The following is a 21481-nucleotide window of genomic DNA, read 5'->3' as shown; positions in this document are numbered from 1 at the left end:
AGGGCTGATGCTAACCCTAACACTAACACTATACTAGGGCTGAAGTTAACCCTAACCCTAACCCTAACACTCTCCAAGGGCTGATGCTAACCCTAACCCTAACCCTAACACTATCCTAGGGCTGATGCTAACCCTAACCCTAACATTATCCTAGTGTTGATGCTAACCCTAACCCTAACACTATCCTAGGGCTGATGCTAACCCTAACCCTAACCCTAACACTATCCTAGGGCTGATGCTAACCCTAACCCTAACACTATCCTAGGGCTGATGCTAACCCTAACCCTAACCCTAATACTAACCTAGGGCTGATGCTAACCCTAACCCTAACACTATCCTTGGGCTGATGCTAACCCTAACCCTAACCCTAACACTATCCTAGGGCTGATGCTAACCCTAACCCTAACACTATCCTATTGCTGATGCTAACCCTAACCCTAACCCTTACACTATCCTAGGTCTGATGCTAACCCTAACCCTAACCCTAACACTATCCTAGGGCTGATGCTAACCCTAACCCTAACACTATCCTAGGCCTGATGATAAACCTAACCCTAACCCTAACACTATCCTAGGGCTGATGCTAACCGTAACCCTAACACTATCCTATTCCTGATGATAACCCTAACCCTAACCCTAACACTATCCTAGGGCTGATGCTAACCCTAACCCTAACACTATCCTAGGGCTGATGCTAATCCTAACAGTAACACTATCTTAGGGCTGATGCTAACCCTAACCCTAACCCTAACACTATCCTAGGGCTGATGCTAACCCTAACCCTAACCCAAACACTATCCTAGGGTGGATGCTAACCCTAACCCTAACACTATCCTAGGGCTGATTCTAACCCTAACCCTAACCCTAACACTATCCTTGGGCTGATGCTAACCATAACCCTAACACTATCCTGGGCCTGATGCTAACCCTAACCCTAACCCTAACACTATCCTAGGGCTGATACTAACCCTAACCCTAACACTATCCTTGGGCTGATGCTAACCCTAACCCTAACCCTAACAATATCCTAGGGCAGATGCTAACCCTAACCCTAACCCTAACACTATCCTTGGGCTGATGCTAACCCTAACCCTAACACTATCCTGGGCCTGATGCTAACCCTAACCCTAACCCTAACACTATCCTAGGGCTGATGCTAACTCTAACCCTAACACTATTCTTGGGCTGATGCTAAGCCTAACCCTAACCCTAACAATATCCTAGGGCAGATGCTAACCCTAACGCTAACCCTAACACTATCCTTGAAGTGATGCTAACCCTAACCCTAACCCTAACACTATCCTAGGCCTGCTGATAACCCTAACCCTAACCCTAACACTATCCTAGGGTTTATGTTAACCCTAACCCTAACACTATCCTAGGGCTGATGCTAACCCTAACCCTAACCCTTACAGTATCTTAGGGCGGATGCTAACCCTAAACCTAACCCTAACACTATCCTAGGGCTGATGCTAACCCTAACACTAACACTATCCTAGGGCTGATACTAACCCTAACCCTAACCCTAGCATTATCCTAGGGCTGATGCTAACCCTAACCCTAACTCTAACACTATCTTAGGGCTGAGGCTAACCCTAACCCTAACACTATCCTACGACTGATGCTAACCCTAACCCTAACCCTAACACTATCCTAGGGCTGATGCTAACCCTAACCCTAACACTATCCTAGGGCTCATGCTAACCCTAACCCTAACCCTAACACTATCCTAGGGCTGATGCTAACCCTAACCCTAACACTATCCTAGGGCTGATTCTAACCCTAACCCTAACCCTAACACTATCCTAGGGCTGATGCTAACCCTAACGCTAACCCTAACACTATCCTTGAACTGATGCTAACCCTAACCCTAACCCTAACACTATCCTAGGCCTGATGATAACCCTAACCCTAACCCTAACACTATCCTAGGGTTTATGTTAACCCTAACCCTAACACTATCCTAGGGCTGATGCTAACCCAACCCTAAACCTAACACTATTCTAGGGCGGATCCTAACCCTAACCCTAACCCTAACACTATCCTAGGGCTGATGCTAACCCTAACACTAACACTATACTAGGGCTGAAGTTAACCCTAACCCTAACCTTAACACTCTCCAAGGGCTGATGCTAACCCTAACCCTAACCCTAACACTATCCTAGGGCTGATGCTAACCCTAACCCTAACACTATCCTAGTGTTGATGCTAACCCTAACCCTAACACTATCCTAGGGCTGATGCTAACCCTAACCCTAACCCTAACACTATCCTAGGGCTGATGCTAACCCTAACCCTAACACTATCCTAGGGCTGATGCTAACCCTAACCCTAACCCTAATACTAACCTAGGGCTGATGCTAACCCTAACCCTAACACTATCCTAGGGCTGATGCTAACCCTAACCCTAACCCTAACACTATCCTAGGGCTGATGCTAACCCTAACCCTAACACTATCCTATTGCTGATGCTAACCCTAACCCTAACCCTTACACTATCCTAGGTCTGATGCTAACCCTAACCCTAACCCTAACACTATCCTAGGGCTGATGCTAACCCTAACCCTAACACTATCCTAGGCCTGATGATAAACCTAACCCTAACCCTAACACTATCCTAGGGCTGATGCTAACCGTAACCATAACACTATCCTATTCCTGATGATAACCCTAACCCTAACCCTAACACTATCCTAGGGCTGATGCTAACCCTAACCCTAACACTATCCTAGGGCTGATGCTAATCCTAACAGTAACACTATCTTAGGGCTGATGCTAACCCTAACCCTAACCCTAACACTATCCTAGGGCTGATGCTAACCCTAACCCTAACCCAAACACTATCCTAGGGTGGATGCTAACCCTAACACTAACACTATCCTAGGGCTGATTCTAACCCTAACCCTAACCCTAACACTATCCTTGGGCTGATGCTAACCATAACCCTAACACTATCCTGGGCCTGATGCTAACCCTAACCCTAACCCTAACACTATCCTAGGGCTGATACTAACCCTAACCCTAACACTATCCTTGGGCTGATGCTAACCCTAACCCTAACCCTAACAATATCCTAGGGCAGATGCTAACCCTAACCCTAACCCTAACACTATCCTTGGGCTGATGCTAACCCTAACCCTAACACTATCCTGGGCCTGATGCTAACCCTAACCCTAACCCTAACACTATCCTAGGGCTGATGCTAACTCTAACCCTAACACTATTCTTGGGCTGATGCTAAGCCTAACCCTAACCCTAACAATATCCTAGGGCAGATGCTAACCCTAACGCTAACCCTAACACTATCCTTGAAGTGATGCTAACCCTAACCCTAACCCTAACACTATCCTAGGCCTGATGATAACCCTAACCCTAACCCTAACACTATCCTAGGGTTTATGTTAACCCTAACCCTAACACTATCCTAGGGCTGATGCTAACCCTAACCCTAACCCTTACAGTATCTTAGGGCGGATGCTAACCCTAAACCTAACCCTAACACTATCCTAGGGCTGATGCTAACCCTAACACTAACACTATCCTAGGGCTGATACTAACCCTAACCCTATCCCTAGCATTATCCTAGGGCTGATGCTAACCCTAACCCTAACTCTAACACTATCTTAGGGCTGAGGCTAACCCTAACCCTAACACTATCCTACGACTGATGCTAACCCTAACCCTAACCCTAACACTATCCTAGGGCTGATGCTAACCCTAACCCTAACACTATCCTAGGGCTCATGCTAACCCTAACCCTAACCCTAACACTATCCTAGGGCTGATGCTAACCCTAACCCTAACACTATCCTAGGGCTGATTCTAACCCTAACCCTAACCCTAACACTATCCTAGGGCTGATGCTAACCCTAACGCTAACCCTAACACTATCCTTGAACTGATGCTAACCCTAACCCTAACCCGAACACTATCCTAGGCCTGATGATAACCCTAACCCTAACCCTAACACTATCCTAGGGTTTATGTTAACCCTAACCCTAACACTATCCTAGGGCTGATGCTAACCCTAACCCTAAACCTAACACTATCCTAGGGCTGATGCTAACCCTAACGCTAACCCTAACACTATCCTTGAACTGATGCTAACCTTAACCCTAACCCTAACACTATCCTAGGGTGGATGCTAACCCTAACCCTAACACTATCCTAGGGCTGATTCTAACCCTAACCCTAACCCTAACACTATCCTTGGGCTGATGCTAACCATAACCCTAACACTATCCTAGGCCTGATGATAACCCTAACCCTAACCCTAACATTATCCTAGGGTTTATGTTAACCCTAACCCTAACACTATCCTAGGGCTGATACTAACCCTAACCCTAACACTATCCTTGGGCTGATGCTAACCCTAACCCTAACCCTAACAATATCCTAGGGCAGATGCTAACCCTAACCCTAACCCTAACACTATCCTTGGGCTGATGCTAACCCTAACCCTAACACTATCCTGGGCCTGATGCTAACCCTAACCCTAACCCTAACACTATCCTAGGGCTGATGCTAACTCTAACCCTAACACTATTCTTGGGCTGATGCTAAGCCTAACCCTAACCCTAACAATATCCTAGGGCAGATGCTAACCCTAACGCTAACCCTAACACTATCCTTGAAGTGATGCTAACCCTAACCCTAACCCTAACACTATCCTAGGCCTGATGATAACCCTAACCCTAACCCTAACACTATCCTAGGGTTTATGTTAACCCTAACCCTAACACTATCCTAGGGCTGATGCTTACCCTAACCCTAACCCTTACAGTATCTTAGGGCGGATGCTAACCCTAAACCTAACCCTAACACTATCCTAGGGCTGATGCTAACCCTAACACTAACACTATCCTAGGGCTGATACTAACCCTAACCCTAACCCTAGCATTATCCTAGGGCTGATGCTAACCCTAACCCTAACTCTAACACTATCTTAGGGCTGAGGCTAACCCTAACCCTAACACTATCCTACGACTGATGCTAACCCTAACCCTAACCCTAACACTATCCTAGGGCTGATGCTAACCCTAACCCTAACACTATCCTAGGGCTCATGCTAACCCTAACCCTAACCCTAACACTATCCTAGGGCTGATGCTAACCCTAAGCCTAACACTATCCTAGGGCTGATTCTAACCCTAACCCTAACCCTAACACTATCCTAGGGCTGATGCTAACCCTAACGCTAACCCTAACACTATCCTTGAACTGATGCTAACCTTAACCCTAACCCTAACACTATCCTAGGCCTGATGATAACCCTAACCCTAACCCTAACACTATCCTAGGGTTTATGTTAACCCTAACCCTAACACTATCCTTGGGCTGATGCTAACCCTAACCCTAAACCTAACACTATTCTAGGGCGGATCCTAACCCTAACCCTAACCCTAACACTATCCTAGGGCTGATGCTAACCCTAACACTAACACTATACTAGGGCTGAAGTTAACCCTAACCCTAACCCTAACACTCTCCAAGGGCTGATGCTAACCCTAACCCTAACCCTAACACTATCCTAGGGCTGATGCTAACCCTAACCCTAACACTATCCTAGTGTTGATGCTAACCCTAACCCTAACACTATCCTAGGGCTGATGCTAACCCTAACCCTAACCCTAACACTATCCTAGGGCTGATGCTAACCCTAACCCTAACACTATCCTAGGGCTGATGCTAACCCTAACCCTAACCCTAATACTAACCTAGGGCTGATGCTAACCCTAACCCTAACACTATCCTAGGGCTGATGCTAACCCTAACCCTAACCCTAACACTATCCTAGGGCTGATGCTAACCCTAACCCTAACACTATCCTATTGCTGATGCTAACCCTAACCCTAACCCTTACACTATCCTAGGTCTGATGCTAACCCTAACCCTAACCCTAACACTATCCTAGGGCTGATGCTAACCCTAACCCTAACACTATCCTAGGCCTGATGATAAACCTAACCCTAACCCTAACACTATCCTAGGGCTGATGCTAACCGTAACCCTAACACTATCCTATTCCTGATGATAACCCTAACCCTAACCCTAACACTATCCTAGGGCTGATGCTAACCCTAACCCTAACACTATCCTAGGGCTGATGCTAATCCTAACAGTAACACTATCTTAGGGCTGATGCTAACCCTAACCCTAACCCTAACACTATCCTAGGGCTGATGCTAACCCTAACCCTAACCCAAACACTATCCTAGGGTGGATGCTAACCCTAACCCTAACACTATCCTAGGGCTGATTCTAACCCTAACCCTAACCCTAACACTATCCTTGGGCTGATGCTAACCATAACCCTAACACTATCCTGGGCCTGATGCTAACCCTAACCCTAACCCTAACACTATCCTAGGGCTGATACTAACCCTAACCCTAACACTATCCTTGGGCTGATGCTAACCCTAACCCTAACCCTAACAATATCCTAGGGCAGATGCTAACCCTAACCCTAACCCTAACACTATCCTTGGGCTGATGCTAACCCTAACCCTAACACTATCCTGGGCCTGATGCTAACCCTAACCCTAACCCTAACACTATCCTAGGGCTGATGCTAACTCTAACCCTAACACTATTCTTGGGCTGATGCTAAGCCTAACCCTAACCCTAACAATATCCTAGGGCAGATGCTAACCCTAACGCTAACCCTAACACTATCCTTGAAGTGATGCTAACCCTAACCCTAACCCTAACACTATCCTAGGCCTGATGATAACCCTAACCCTAACCCTAACACTATCCTAGGGTTTATGTTAACCCTAACCCTAACACTATCCTAGGGCTGATGCTAACCCTAACCCTAACCCTTACAGTATCTTAGGGCGGATGCTAACCCTAAACCTAACCCTAACACTATCCTAGGGCTGATGCTAACCCTAACACTAACACTATCCTAGGGCTGATACTAACCCTAACCCTAACCCTAGCATTATCCTAGGGCTGATGCTAACCCTAACCCTAACTCTAACACTATCTTAGGGCTGAGGCTAACCCTAACCCTAACACTATCCTACGACTGATGCTAACCCTAACCCTAACCCTAACACTATCCTAGGGCTGATGCTAACCCTAACCCTAACACTATCCTAGGGCTCATGCTAACCCTAACCCTAACCCTAACACTATCCTAGGGCTGATGCTAACCCTAACCCTAACACTATCCTAGGGCTGATTCTAACCCTAACCCTAACCCTAACACTATCCTAGGGCTGATGCTAACCCTAACGCTAACCCTAACACTATCCTTGAACTGATGCTAACCTTAACCCTAACCCTAACACTATCCTAGGCCTGATGATAACCCTAACCCTAACCCTAACACTATCCTAGGGTTTATGTTAACCCTAACCCTAACACTATCCTAGGGCTGATGCTAACCCTAACCCTAAACCTAACACTATTCTAGGGCGGATCCTAACCCTAACCCTAACCCTAACACTATCCTAGGGCTGATGCTAACCCTAACACTAACACTATACTAGGGCTGAAGTTAACCCTAACCCTAACCCTAACACTATCCAAGGGCTGATGCTAACCCTAACCCTAACCCTAACACTATCCTAGGGCTGATGCTAACCCTAACCCTAACACTATCCTATTGCTGATGCTAACCCTAACCCTAACCCTTACACTATCCTAGGTCTGATGCTAACCCTAACCCTAACCCTAACACTATCCTAGGGCTGATGCTAACCCTAACCCTAACACTATCCTAGGCCTGATGATAAACCTAACCCTAACCCTAACACTATCCTAGGGCTGATGCTAACCGTAACCCTAACACTATCCTATTCCTGATGATAACCCTAACCCTAACCCTAACACTATCCTAGGGCTGATGCTAACCCTAACCCTAACACTATCCTAGGGCTGATGCTAATCCTAACAGTAACACTATCTTAGGGCTGATGCTAACCCTAACCCTAACCCTAACACTATCCTAGGGCTGATGCTAACCCTAACCCTAACCCAAACACTATCCTAGGGTGGATGCTAACCCTAACCCTAACACTATCCTAGGGCTGATTCTAACCCTAACCCTAACCCTAACACTATCCTTGGGCTGATGCTAACCATAACCCTAACACTATCCTGGGCATGATGCTAACCCTAACCCTAACCCTAACACTATCCTAGGGCTGATACTAACCCTAACCCTAACACTATCCTTGGGCTGATGCTAACCCTAACCCTAACCCTAACAATATCCTACGGCAGATGCTAACCCTAACCCTAACCCTAACACTATCCTTGGGCTGATGCTAACCCTAACCCTAACACTATCCTGGGCCTGATGCTAACCCTAACCCTAACCCTAACACTATCCTAGGGCTGATGCTAACTCTAAACCTAACACTATTCTTGGGCTGATGCTAAGCCTAACCCTAACCCTAACAATATCCTAGGGCAGATGCTAACCCTAACGCTAACCCTAACACTATCCTTGAAGTGATGCTAACCCTAACCCTAACCCTAACACTATCCTAGGCCTGATGATAACCCTAACCCTAACCCTAACACTATCCTAGGGTTTATGTTAACCCTAACCCTAACACTATCCTAGGGCTGATGCTAACCCTAACCCTAACCCTTACAGTATCTTAGGGCGGATGCTAACCTTAAACCTAACCCTAACACTATCCTAGGGCTGATGCTAACCCTAACACTAACACTATCCTAGGGCTGATACTAACCCTAACCCTAACCCTAGCATTATCCTAGGGCTGATGCTAACCCTAACCCTAACTCTAACACTATCTTAGGGCTGAGGCTAACCCTAACCCATACACTATCCTACGACTGATGCTAACCCTAACCCTAACCCTAACACTATCCTAGGGCTGATGCTAACCCTAACCCTAACACTATCCTAGGGCTCATGCTAACCCTAACCCTAACCCTAACACTATCCTAGGGCTGATGCTAACCCTAACCCTAACACTATCCTAGGGCTGATTCTAACCCTAACCCTAACCCTAACACTATCCTAGGGCTGATGCTAACCCTAACGCTAACCCTAACACTATCCTTGAACTGATGCTAACCCTAACCCTAACCCTAACACTATCCTAGGCCTGATGATAACCCTAACCCTAACCCTAACACTATCCTAGGGTTTATGTTAACCCTAACCCTAACACTATCCTAGGGCTGATGCTAACCCTAACCCTAAACCTAACACTATTCTAGGGCGGATCCTAACCCTAACCCTAACCCTAACACTATCCTAGGGCTGATGCTAACCCTAACACTAACACTATACTAGGGCTGAAGTTAACCCTAACCCTAACCCTAACACTCTCCAAGAGCTGATGCTAACCCTAACCCTAACCCTAACACTATCCTAGGGCTGATGCTAACCCTAACCCTAACACTATCCTAGTGTTGATGCTAACCCTAACCCTAACACTATCCTAGGGCTGATGCTAACCCTAACCCTAACCCTAACACTATCCTAGGGCTGATGCTAACCCTAACCCTAACACTATCCTAGGGCTGATGCTAACCCTAACCCTAACCCTAATACTAACCTAGGGCTGATGCTAACCCTAACCCTAACACTATCCTAGGGCTGATGCTAACCCTAACCCTAACCCTAACACTATCCTAGGGCTGATGCTAACCCTAACCCTAACACTATCCTATTGCTGATGCTAACCCTAACCCTAACCCTTACACTATCCTAGGTCTGATGCTAACCCTAACCCTAACCCTAACACTATCCTAGGGCTGATGCTAACCCTAACCCTAACACTATCCTAGGCCTGATGATAAACCTAACCCTAACCCTAACACTATCCTAGGGCTGATGCTAAACCTAACCCTAACACTATCCTAGGGCTGATGCTAACCCTAACCCTAACCCTAACACTATCCTAAGTCTGATGCTAACCCTAGACCTCACACTATACTAGGCCTGATGATAACCATAACCCTAACCTTAACACTATCCTAGGGCTGATGCTAACCCTAACCCTAACCCTAACACTATCCTAGAGCTGATGCTAACCCTAACCCTAACACTATCCTAGGCCTGATGATAACCCTAACCCTAACCCTGACACTATCCTAGGGCTGATGCTAACCCTAAACCTAACACTATCCTAGGGCTGATGCTAACCCTAACGCTAACCCTAACACTATCCTAGGCCTGATGCTAACCCTATCCCTAACCCTAACACTCTCCTAGGGCTGAGGCTAACCCTAACCCTAACACTATCCTAGGGCTGATGCTAACCCTAACCCTAACCCAAACACTATCCTAGGGTTGATGCTAACCCTAACCCTAACACTATCCTAGGGCTGATGCTAACCCTAACCCTAACCGTAACACTATCCTTGGGCTGATGCTAACCCTAACCCTAACAGTATCCTGGGCCTGATGCTAACCCTAACCCTAACCCTAACACTATCATAGGGCTGATGCTAACCCTAACCCTAACACTATCCTTGGGCTGATGCTAACCTTAACCCTAACCCTAACAATATCCTAGGGCATATGCTAACCCTAACCCTAACCCTAACACTATCCTTGGGCTCATGCTAACCCTAACCCTAACACTGTCCTGGGCCTGATGCTAACCCTAACCCTAACCCTAACACTATCCTAGGGCTGATGCTAACCCTAACCCTAACACTATCCTTGGGCTGATGCTAACCCTAACCCTAACCCTAACACTATCCTAGGGCGGATGCTAACCCTAACCCTAACCCTAACACTATCCTAGGGCTGATGCTAACCCTAACACTAACACTATCCTAGGGCTGATGCTAACCCTAACCCTAACCCTAACATTATCCTAGGGCTGATGCTAACCCTAACCCTAACTCTAACACTATCTTAGGGCTGAGGTTAACCCTAACCCTAACACTATCCTACGGCTGATGCTAACCCTAACCCTAACCCTAACACTATCCTAGGGCTGATGCTAACCCTAACCCTAACACTATCCTAGGGCTGATGCTAACCCTAACCCTAACCCTAACACTATCCTAGGTCTGATGTTAACCCTAACCCTAACACTATCCTAGGGCTGATGCTAACCCTAACCCTAACCCTAACACTATCCTTGGGCTGATGCTAACCCTAACCCTAACACTATCCTGGGCCTGATGCTAACCCTAACCCTAACCCTAAAACTATCCTAGGGCTGATGCTAACCCTAACCCTAACACTATCCTTGGGCTGATGCTAACCCTAACCCTAACCCTAACAATATCCTAGGGCAGATGCTAACCCTAACGCTAACCCTAACACTATCCTTGAAGTGATGCTAACCCTAACCCTAACCCTAACACTATCCTAGTCCTGATGATAACCCTAACCCAAACCCTAACACTATCCTAGGGTTTATGTTAACCCTAACCCTAGCCCTAGGATAGTGTTAGTGTTAGTGTTAGCATCAGCCCTAGGATAGTGTTAGGGTTAGGGTTAGGGTTACCATCAGCCCTAGGATAGTGTTAGGGTTAGGGTTAGGGTTAGCACCAGCCCTAGGATAGTGTTAGGGTTAGGGTTAGGGTTAGCATCAGCCCTAGGATAGTTTTAGGGTTAGGGTTAGCATCAGCCCTAGGATAGTGTTAGGGTTAGGGTTAGGGTTATCATCAGGCCTAGGATAGTGTTAGGGTTAGGGTTAGCATCAGCCCTAGGATAGTGTTAGGGTTAGTGTTAGGGTTAGCATCAGCCCTAGGATAGTGTTAGGGTTAAGGTTAGCATCAACCCTAGGATAGTATTAGTGTTAGGGTTAGGATTAGCGGCAGCCCTAGGATAGTGTTAGGATTAGGGTTAGCCTCAGCCCTAGGAGAGTGTTATGGTTAGGCATAGGGTTAGCATCAGGCCTAGGATAGTGTTAGCGTTAGGGTTAGGGTTAGCATCAGCCCTAGTATAGTGTTAGGGTTAGGGTTAGCCTCAGCCCTAGGAGAGTGTTAGTGTTAGGGATAGGGTTAGCATCAGGCCTAGGATAGTGTGAGGGTTAGGGTTAGGGTTAGCATCAGCCCAAGGATAGTGTTAGGGTTAGGGTTAGCATCAGGCCTAGGATAGGTTAGGGTTAGTGTTAGCATCAGCCCTAGGATAGTGTTAGCGTTAGCGTTAGGGTTAGCATCAGCCCTAGGATAGTGTTAGAGTTATTGTTAGGTTTAGCATCAGCCCTAGGATAGTGTTAGGGTAAGGGTTAGGGTTAGCATCAGGCCTAGGATAGTGTTAGGGTTACGGTTAGAATCAGCCCAAGGATAGTGTTAGGGTTAGGGTTAAGTTTTGCATCAGCCCTAGGATAGTGTTAGGGTTAGGGATAGGGTTACCATCAGCCCTAGGATAATGTTAGGGTTAGGGTTAGGGTTAGCATCAGCCCTAGGATAGTGTTAGGGTTAGGGTTAGCATCAGCCCTAGGATAGTGTTAGGGTTAGGGTTAGAGTTAGCATCAGCCCTAGGATATTATTAGGGTTAGGGTTAGCATCAGCCCTAGGATACTGTTAAGGTTAGAGTTAGGGTTAGCACCAGGCTTAGGATAGTGTTAGTGTTAGGGTTACCATCAGCCTTAGGATAGTGTTATGGTTAGGGTTAGGGTTAGCATCAGCCGTAGGATAGTGTTAGGGTTAGGGTTAGCCTCAGCCCTAGGATAGTGTTAGCGTTAGAGTTAGGGTTAGCATCAGCCCTAGGATAGTGTTAGGCGTAGGGTGAGTGTTAGCATCAGCCCTAGGATAGTGTTAGTGTTAGGGTTAGCATCAGCCCTAGGATAGTGTTAGGGTTAGGGTTAGGGTTAGCATCAGACCTAGGATAGTATTAGGGTTAGGGTTAGGGTTAACACCAGCCCTAGGATAGTGTTAGGGTTAGGGTTAGGGTTAGCATCAGCCCTAGGATAGTGTTAGGGTTAGGGTTAGCATCAGCCCTGGGATAATGTTAGGGTTAGGGTTAGGGTTAGCATCAGCCCTAGGATAGTGTTAGGGTCACGGTTAGCATCAGCCCTAGGATAGTGTTAGGGTTAGGGTTAGGGTTACCATCAGCCCTAGGATAGTGTTAGGGTTAGGGTTAGCATCAGCCCTAGGATAGTGTTAGGGTTAGGGTTAGGGTTAGCATCAGCCCTAGGATAGTGTTAGGGTTAGGGTTAGGGTTAGCGTCAGCCCTAGGATAGTGTTAGGGTTAGGGTTAGCCTCAGCCCTAGGAAAGTGTTATGGTTAGGGATAGAGTTAGCATCAGGCCTAGGATAGTGTTAGGGTTAGGGTTAGGGTTAGCATCAGCCCTAGGATATTGTTAGGGTTAGGGTTAGGGTTAGCATCAGCCCTAGGATATTATTAGTGTTAGGGTTAGCATCAGCCCTAGGATAGTGTTAGGGTTAGGGTTAGGGTTAGCATCAGCCCTAGGATAGTGTTAGGGTTAGGGTTAGCCTCAGCCCTAGGAGAGTGTTAGGGTTAGGGATAGGGTTAGCCTCAGGCCTAGGATAGTGTGAGGGTTAGGGTTAGGGTTAGCATCAGCCCTAGGATAGTGTTAGGGTTAGGGTTAGCATCTGGCCTAGGATAGTGTTAGGGTTAGGGTTAGCATCAGCCCTAGGATAGTGTTAGGGTTAGGGTTAGGGTTAGCATCAGCCCTAGGATAGTGTTAGTGCTATGGTTAGGTTTAGCATCAGCCCTAGGATAGTGTTAGGGTAAGGGTTAGGGTTAGCATCAGGCCTAGGATAGTGTTAGTGTTACGGTTAGAATCAGCCCAAGGATAGTGTTAGGGTTAGGGTTAGCATCAGCCCTAGGATAGTGTTAGGGTTAGGGTTAGGGTTATTTTCAGGCCTAGGATTTTGTTAGGGTTACGGTTAGCATCAGCCCTAGGATAGTGTTAGGGTTAGTGTTAGGGTTAGCATCAGCCGTAGGATAGTGTTAGGGTTAGGGTTAGCATCAGCCCTAGGATAGTGTTAGGGTTAAGGTTAGGGTTAGCATCAGCCGTAGGATAGTGTCAGGGTTAGGGTTAGCCTCAGCCCTAAGATAGTGTTAGAGTTAGGGTTAGGGTTAGCATCATCCCTAGGGTAGTGTTAGGGTTAGGGTTAGGGTTAGCATCCGCCCTAGGATAGTGTTAAGGATAGGGTTAGGGTTAGCATCAGCCCTAGGATAGTGTTAGGGTTAGGGATAACATAAACCCTAGGATAGTGTTAGGGTTAGGGTTAGGGTTATCATCAGGCCTAGGATAGTGTTAGGGTTAGGGTTAGGGTTAGCATCAGCCCTAGGATACTGTTAGGCTTAGGGTTAGTGTTAGCATCAGCCCTAGGATATTATTAGGGTTAGGGTTAGCATCAGCCCTAGGATACTGTTAGGGTTAGAGTTAGGGTTCTCACCAGGCTTAGGATAGTGTTAGTGTTAGGGTTACCATCAGCCTTAGGATAGTGTTAGGGTTAGGGTTAGGGTTAGCATCAGCCCTAGGATATTATTAGGGTTAGGGTTAGGGTTAGCATCAGCCCTAGGATAGTGTTAGGGTTAGGGTTAGGGTTAGCATCAGCCCTAGGATAGTGTTAGGGTTAGGGTTAGCATCAGCCCTGGGATAATGTTAGGGTTAGGGTTAGGGTTAGCATCAGCCCTAGGATAGTGTTAGGGTTAGGGTTAGCATCAGCCCTAGGATAGTGTTAGGGTTAGGGTTAGGGTTAGCATCTGCCCTAGGATAGTGTTAGGGTTAGGGTTAGCATCAGCCCTAGGATAGTGTTAGGGTTAGGGTTAGGGTTAGCATCAGCCCTAGGATAGTGTTATGGTTAGGGTTAGCATCAGCCCTAGGATAGTGTTAGGGTTAGGGTTAGGGTTAGCATCAGCCCTAGGATAGTGTTAGGGTTAGGGTTAGCATCAACCCTAGGATAGTTTTAGGGTTAGGGTTAGGGTTAGCGTCAGCCCTAGGTTAGTGTTAGGGTTAGGGTTAGCCTCAGCACTAGGAGAGTGTTATGGTTAGGGATAGGGTTAGCATCAGGCCTAGGATAGTGTTAGGGTTAGGGTTAGGGTTAGCATCAGCCCTAGGATATTGTTAGGGTTAGGGTTAGGGTTAGCATCAGCCCTAGGATATTATTAGGGTTAGGGTTAGCATCAGCCCTAGGATAGTGTTAGGGTTAGGGTTAGCATCAGCCCTAGGATAGTGTTAGGGTTAGGGTTAGGGTTAGCATCAGCCCTAGGATAGTGTTAGGGTTAGGGTTAGCCTCAGCCCTAGGAGAGTGTTAGGGTTAGGGATAGGGTTAGCATCAGGCCTAGGATAGTGTGAGGGTTAGGGTTAGGGTTAGCATCAGCCCTAGGATAGTGTTAGGGTTAGGGTTAGCATCAGGCCTAGGATAGTGTTAGGGTTAGGGTTAGCATCAGCCCTAGGATAGTGTTAGGGTTAGGGTTAGGGTTAGCATCAGCCCTAGGATAGTGTTAGGGTTATGGTTAGGTTTAGCATCAGCCCTAGGATAGTGTTAGGGTAAGGGTTAGGGTTAGCATCAGGCCTAGGATAGTGTTAGGGTTACGGTTAGAATCAGCCCAAGGATAGTGTTAGGGTTAGGGTTAAGTTTTGCATCAGCCCTAGGATAGTGTTAGGGTTAGGGTTATGGTTAGCATCAGCCCTAGGATAGTGTTAGAGTTAGGGTTAGCATCAGCCCTAGGATAGTGTTAGGGTTAGGGTTAGGGTTATCATCAGGCCTAGGATAGTGTTAGGGTTAGGGTTAGCATCAGCCCTAGGATAGTGTTAGGGTTAGTGTTAGGGTTAGCATCAGCGCTAGGATAGTGTTAGGGTTAGGGTTAACATAAACCCTAGGATAGTGTTAGGGTTAGGGTTAGGGTTATCATCAGGCCTAGGATAGGTTAGGGTTAGGGTTAGGGTTAGCATAAGTTCAAGGATAGTGTTAGGGTTAGCGTTAGGATTAGAATCAGCCCTAGGATAGTGTTAGGGTTAGGGTTAGGGTTAGCATCAGCCCTAGGATAGTGTTAGGGTTAGGGTTAACATAAACCCTAGGATAGTGTTAGGGTTAGTGTTAGGGTTAGCATTAGGCCTAGGATAGTGTTAGGGTTTGGGTTAGCATCAGCCCTAGGATAGTGTTAGGGTTAGGGTTAGGGTTATCATCAGGCCTATGATAGTGTTAGGGTTAGGGTTATCATCAGCCCTAGGATAGTGTTAGGGTTAGGGTTAGCATCAGCCCTAGGATAGTGTTAGGTTAGGGTTAGGGTTAGCATCAGGCCTAGGATAGTGGTAGGGTTAGGTTTAGCATCAGCCCTAGGACAGTGTTAGGCTTAGTGTTAGGGTTAGCATCAGCCCTAGGATAGTGTTAGGGTTAGGGGTCGTGTTAGCATCAGCCCTAGGATATTATTAGGGTTAGGGTTAGCATCAGCCCTAGGATACTGTTAGGGTTAGAGTTAGGGTTCTCACCAGGCTTAGGATAGTGTTAGTGTTAGGGTTACCATCAGCCTTAGGATAGTGTTAGGGTTAGGGTTAGGGTTAGCATCAGCCCTAGGATATTATTAGGGTTAGGGTTAGGGTTAGCATCAGCCCTAGGATAGTGTTAGGGTTAGGGTTAGGGTTAGCATCAGCCCTAGGATAATCTTAGGGTTAGGGTTAGCATCAGCCCTGGGATAATGTTAGGGTTAGGGTTAGGGTTAGCATCAGCCCTAGGATAGTGTTAGGGTTAGGGTTAGCATCAGCCCTAGGATAGTGATAGGGTTAGGGTTAGGGTTAGCATCTGCCCTAGGATAGTGTTTGGGTTAGGGTTAGCATCAGCCCTAGGATAGTGTTAGGGTTAGGGTTAGCATCAGCCCTAGGATAGTGTTGGGGTTAGGGTTAGCATCAGCCCTAGGATAGTGTTAGGGTTAGGGTTACGGTTAGCATTAGCCCTAGGATAGTGTTAGGGTTAGGGTTAGCATCAACCCTAGGATAGTTTTAGGGTTAGGGTTAGGGTTAGCGTCAGCCCTAGGTTAGTGTTACGGTTAGGGTTAGCCTCAGCCCTAGGAGAGTGTTATGGTTAGGGATAGGGTTAGCATCAGGCCTAGGATAGTGTTAGGGTTAGGGTTAGGGTTAGCATCAGCCCTAGGATATTGTTAGGGTTAGGGTTAGGGTTAGGATCAGCCCTAGGATATTATTAGGGTTAGGGTTAGCATCAGCCCTAGGATAGTGTTAGGGTTAGGGTTAGCATCAGCCCTAGGATAGTGTTAGGGTTAGGGTTAGGGTTAGCATCAGCCCTAGGATAGTGTTAGGGTTACGGTTAGGGTTATCATCAGGCCTAGGATAGTGTTAGGGTTAGGGTTAGCATCAGCCCTAGGATAGTGTTAGGGTTATTGTTAGGGTTAGCATCAGCCCTAGGATAGTGTTAGGGCTAGGGTTAGCATCAGCCGTAGGATAGTGTTAGGGTTAGGGTTAGGGTTAGCATCAGGCCTAGGATAGTGTTAGGGTTAGGGTTAGCATCAGCCCTAGGATAGTGTTAGGGTTAGGGTTAGGGTTAGCATCAGCCGCAGGATAGTGTTAGGATTAGGGTTAGCCTCAGCCCTAAGATAGTGTTAGAGTTAGGGTTAGGGTTAGCATGAGCCCTAGGATAGTGTTAGGGTTAGGGTTAGGGGTAGCATCCGCCCTAGGATAGTGTTAGGTTTAGGGTTAGGGTTAGCATCAGCCCTAGGATAGTGTTAGGGTTAGGGTTAACATAAACCCTAGAATAGTGTTAGGGTTTGGGTTAGGGTTATCATCAGGCCTAGGATAGTGTTAGGGTTAGGGTTAGGGTTAGCATCAGTTCAAGGATAGTGTTAGGGTTAGCGTTAGGGTTAGCATCAGCCCTAGGATAGTGTTAGGGTTAGGGTTAACATAAACCCTAGGATAGTGTTAGGGTTAGGGTTAGGGTTATCATCAGGCCTATGATAGTGTTAGGGTTAGGGTTAGGGTTAGCATCAGTTCAAGGATAGTGTAAGGGTTAGCGTAAGGGTTAGCATCAGCCCTAGGATAGTGTTAGGGTTAGGGTTAGGGTTAGCATCAGCCCTAGGATAGTGTTAGGGTTAGGGTTAGCAACTGCCCTAGGATAGTGTTAGGGTTAGGGTTAGGGTTATCGTCAGGCCTAGGATAGTGTTAGGGTTAGGGTTAGCCTCAGCCCTAAGACAGTGTTAGAGTTAGGGTTAGGGTTAGCATCAGCCCTAGGATAGTGTTAGGGTTAGGGTTAGGGTTAGCATCAGCCCTAGGATAGTGTTAGTGTTAGTGTTAGCATCAGCCCTAGGATAGTGTTACGGTTAGGGTTAGGGTTAGCATCAGCCCTAGGATAGTGTTAGCGTTAGGGTTAACATAAACCGTAGGATAGTGTTAGGGTTAGGGTTAGGGTTATCATCAGGCCTAGGATAGTGTTAGGGTTAGGGTTAGGGTTAGCATCAGGTCAAGGACAGTGTTAGGGTTATGGTTAGGGTTAGCATCTGCCCTAGGATAGTGTTAGGGTTAGGGTTAGGGTTAGCATCAGGTCAAGGACAGTGTTAGGGTTATGGTTAGGGTTAGCATCTGCCCAAGGATAGTGTTAGGGTTAGGGTTAGCATCAGCCCTAGGATAGTGTTAGGGTTAGGGTTAGGGTTAGCATCAGGCCCAGGATCGTGTTACGGTTAGGGTTAGCATCAGCCCTAGGATAGTGTTAGGGTTAGGGTTAGGGTTAGCATCAGCCCTAGGATAGTGTTAGGGTTAGGGTTAGCATCAACCCTAGGATAGTGTTTGTTTTAGGGTTAGGGTTAGCATCAGCCCTAGGATAGTGTTAGGGTTAGAGTTAGCCTCAGCCCTAGGAGAGTGTTAGTGTTATGGATAGGGTTAGCATCAGGCCTATGATAGTGTGAGGGTTAGGGTTAGGGTTAGCATCAGCCCTAGGATAGTGTTAAGGTTAGGGTTAGCATCAGGCCTAGGATAGTGTTAGGGTTAGGGTTAGCATCACCCCTAGGATAGTGTTAGGGTTAGGGTTAGGGTTAGCATCAGGCCTACGATAGTGTTAGGGTTACGGTTAGAATCAGCCCAAGGATAGTGTTATGGTTAGGGTTAAGTTTAGGATCAGCCCTAGGATAGTGTTAGGGTTAGGGTTAGGGTTACCATCAGCCCTAGGATAGTGTTAGGGTTAGGGTTAGGGTTAGTATCAGCCCTAGGATAGTGTTAGGGTTAGGGTTAGCATCAGCCCTAGGATAGTGTTAGGGTTAGGGTTAGGGTTAGCATCAGGCCTAGGATAGTGTCAGGGTTAGGGTTAGCATCAGCCCTAGGATAGTGTTAAGGTTAAGGTTAGGGTTAGCATCAGCCGTAGGATAGTGTTAGGGTTAGGGTTAGCCTCAGCCCTAAGATAGTGTTGGAGTTAGGGTTAGGGTTAGCATCAGCCCTAGGGTAGTGTTAGGGTTAGGGTTAGGGTTAGCATCCGCCCTAGGATAGTGTTAGGGTTAGGGTTAGGGTTAGCATCAGCCCTAGGATAGTGTTAGGTTTAGGGTTAACATAAACCCTAGGATAGTGTTAGGGTTAGGGTTAGGGTTATCAACAGGCCTAGGATAGTGTTAGGGTTAGGGTTAGGGTTAGCATAAGTTCAAGGATAGTGTTAGGGTTAGCGTTAGGGTTAGAATCAGCCCTAGGATAGTGTTAGGGTTAGGGTTAGGGTTAGCATCAGCCCTAGGATAGTGTTAGGGTTAGGGTTAACATAAACCCTAGGATAGTGTTAGGGTTAGGGTTAGGGTTAGCATTAGGCCTAGGATAGTGTTAGGGTTAGGGTTAGCATCAGCCCTAGGATAGTGTTAGGGTTAGGGTTAGGGTTATCATCAGGCCTATGATAGTGTTAGGGTTAGGGTTATCATCAGCCCTAGGATAGTGTTAGGGTTAGGGTTAGCATCAGCCCTAGGATAGTGTTAGGTTAGGGTTAGGGTTAGCATCAGGCCTAGGATAGTGGTAGGGTTAGGTTTAGCATCAGCCCTAGGACAGTGTTAGGGTTAGTGTTAGGGTTAGCATCAGCCCTAGGATAGTGTTAGGGTTAGGGGTCGTGTTAGCATCAGCCCTAGGATATTATTAGGGTTAGGGTTAGCATCAGCCCTAGGATACTGTTAGGGTTAGAGTTAGGGTTCTCACCAGGCTTAGGATAGTGTTAGTGTTAGGGTTACCATCAGCCTTAGGATAGTGTTAGGGTTAGGGTTAGGGTTAGCATCAGCCCTAGGATATTATTATGGTTAGGGTTAGGTTTAGCATCAGCCCTAGGATAGTGTTAGGGTTAGGGTTAAGGTTAGCATCAGCCCTAGGATAATCTTAGGGTTAGGGTTAGCATCAGCCCTGGGATAATGTTAGGGTTAGGGTTAGGGTTAGCATCAGCCCTAGGATAGTGTTAGGGTTAGGGTTAGCATCAGCCCTAGGATAGTGTTAGGGTTAGGGTTAGGGTTAGCATCTGCCCTAGGATAGTGTTTGGGTTAGGGTGAGCATCAGCCCTAGGATAGTGTTAGGGTTAGGGTTAGGGTTAGCATCAGCCCTAGGATAGTGTTGGGGTTAGGGTTAGCATCAGCCCTAGGATAGTGTTAGGGTTAGGGTTACGGTTAGCATCAGCCCTAGGATAGTGTTAGGGTTAGGGTTAGCATCAACCCTAGGATAGTTTTAGGGTTAGGGTTAGGGTTAGCGTCAGCACTAGGTTAGTGTTACGGTTAGGGTTAGCCTCAGCCCTAGGAGAGTGTTATGGTTAGGGATAGGGTTAGCATCAGGCCTAGGATAGTGTTAGGGTTAGGGTTAGGGTTAGCATCAGCCCTAGGATATTGTTAGGGTTAGGGTTAGGGTTAGCATCAGCCCTAGGATATTATTAGGGTTAGGGTTAGCATCAGCCCTAGGATAGTGTTAGGGTTAGGGTTAGCATCAGCCCTAGGATAGTGTTAGGGTTAGGGTTAGGGTTAGCATCAGCCCTAGGATAGTGTTAGGGTTATGGTTAGGGTTATCATCAGGCCTAGGATAGTGTTAGGGTTAGGGTTAGCATCAGCCCTAGGATAGTGTTAGGGTTAGGGTTAGGGTTAGCATGAGCCCTAGGATAGTGTTAGTGCTAGGGTTAGCATCAGCCCTAGGATAGTGTTAGGGTTAGGGTTAGGGTTAGCATCAGGCCTAGGATAGTGTTAGGGTTAGGGTTAGCATCAGCCCTAGGATAGTGTTAGGGTTAGGGTTAGGGTTAGCATCAGCCGTAGGATAGTGTTAGGATTAGGGTTAGCCTCAGCCCTAAGATAGTGTTAGAGTTAGGGTTAGGGTTAGCATGAGCCCTAGGATAGTGTTAGGGTTAGGGTTAGGGGTAGCATCCGCCCTAGGATAGTGTTAGGTTTAGGGTTAGGGTTAGCATCAGCCCTAGGATAGTGTTAGGGTTAGGGTCAACATAAACCCTAGGATAGTGTTAGGGTTTGGGTTAGGGTTATCATCAGGCCTAGGATAGTGTTAGGGTTAGGGTTAGGGTTAGCATCAGTTCAAGGATAGTGTTAGGGTTAGCGTTAGGGTTAGCATCAGCCCTAGGATAGTGTTAGGGTTAGGGTTAACATAAACCCTAGGATAGTG

This window comes from Lemur catta, chromosome 10, assembly GCF_020740605.2.
Source record: "Lemur catta isolate mLemCat1 chromosome 10, mLemCat1.pri, whole genome shotgun sequence".
Classification (NCBI taxonomy): domain Eukaryota; kingdom Metazoa; phylum Chordata; class Mammalia; order Primates; family Lemuridae; genus Lemur; species Lemur catta.
The sequence above is the reverse complement of the archived record's forward strand: the minus strand, read 5'-3'. Positions refer to the sequence as shown.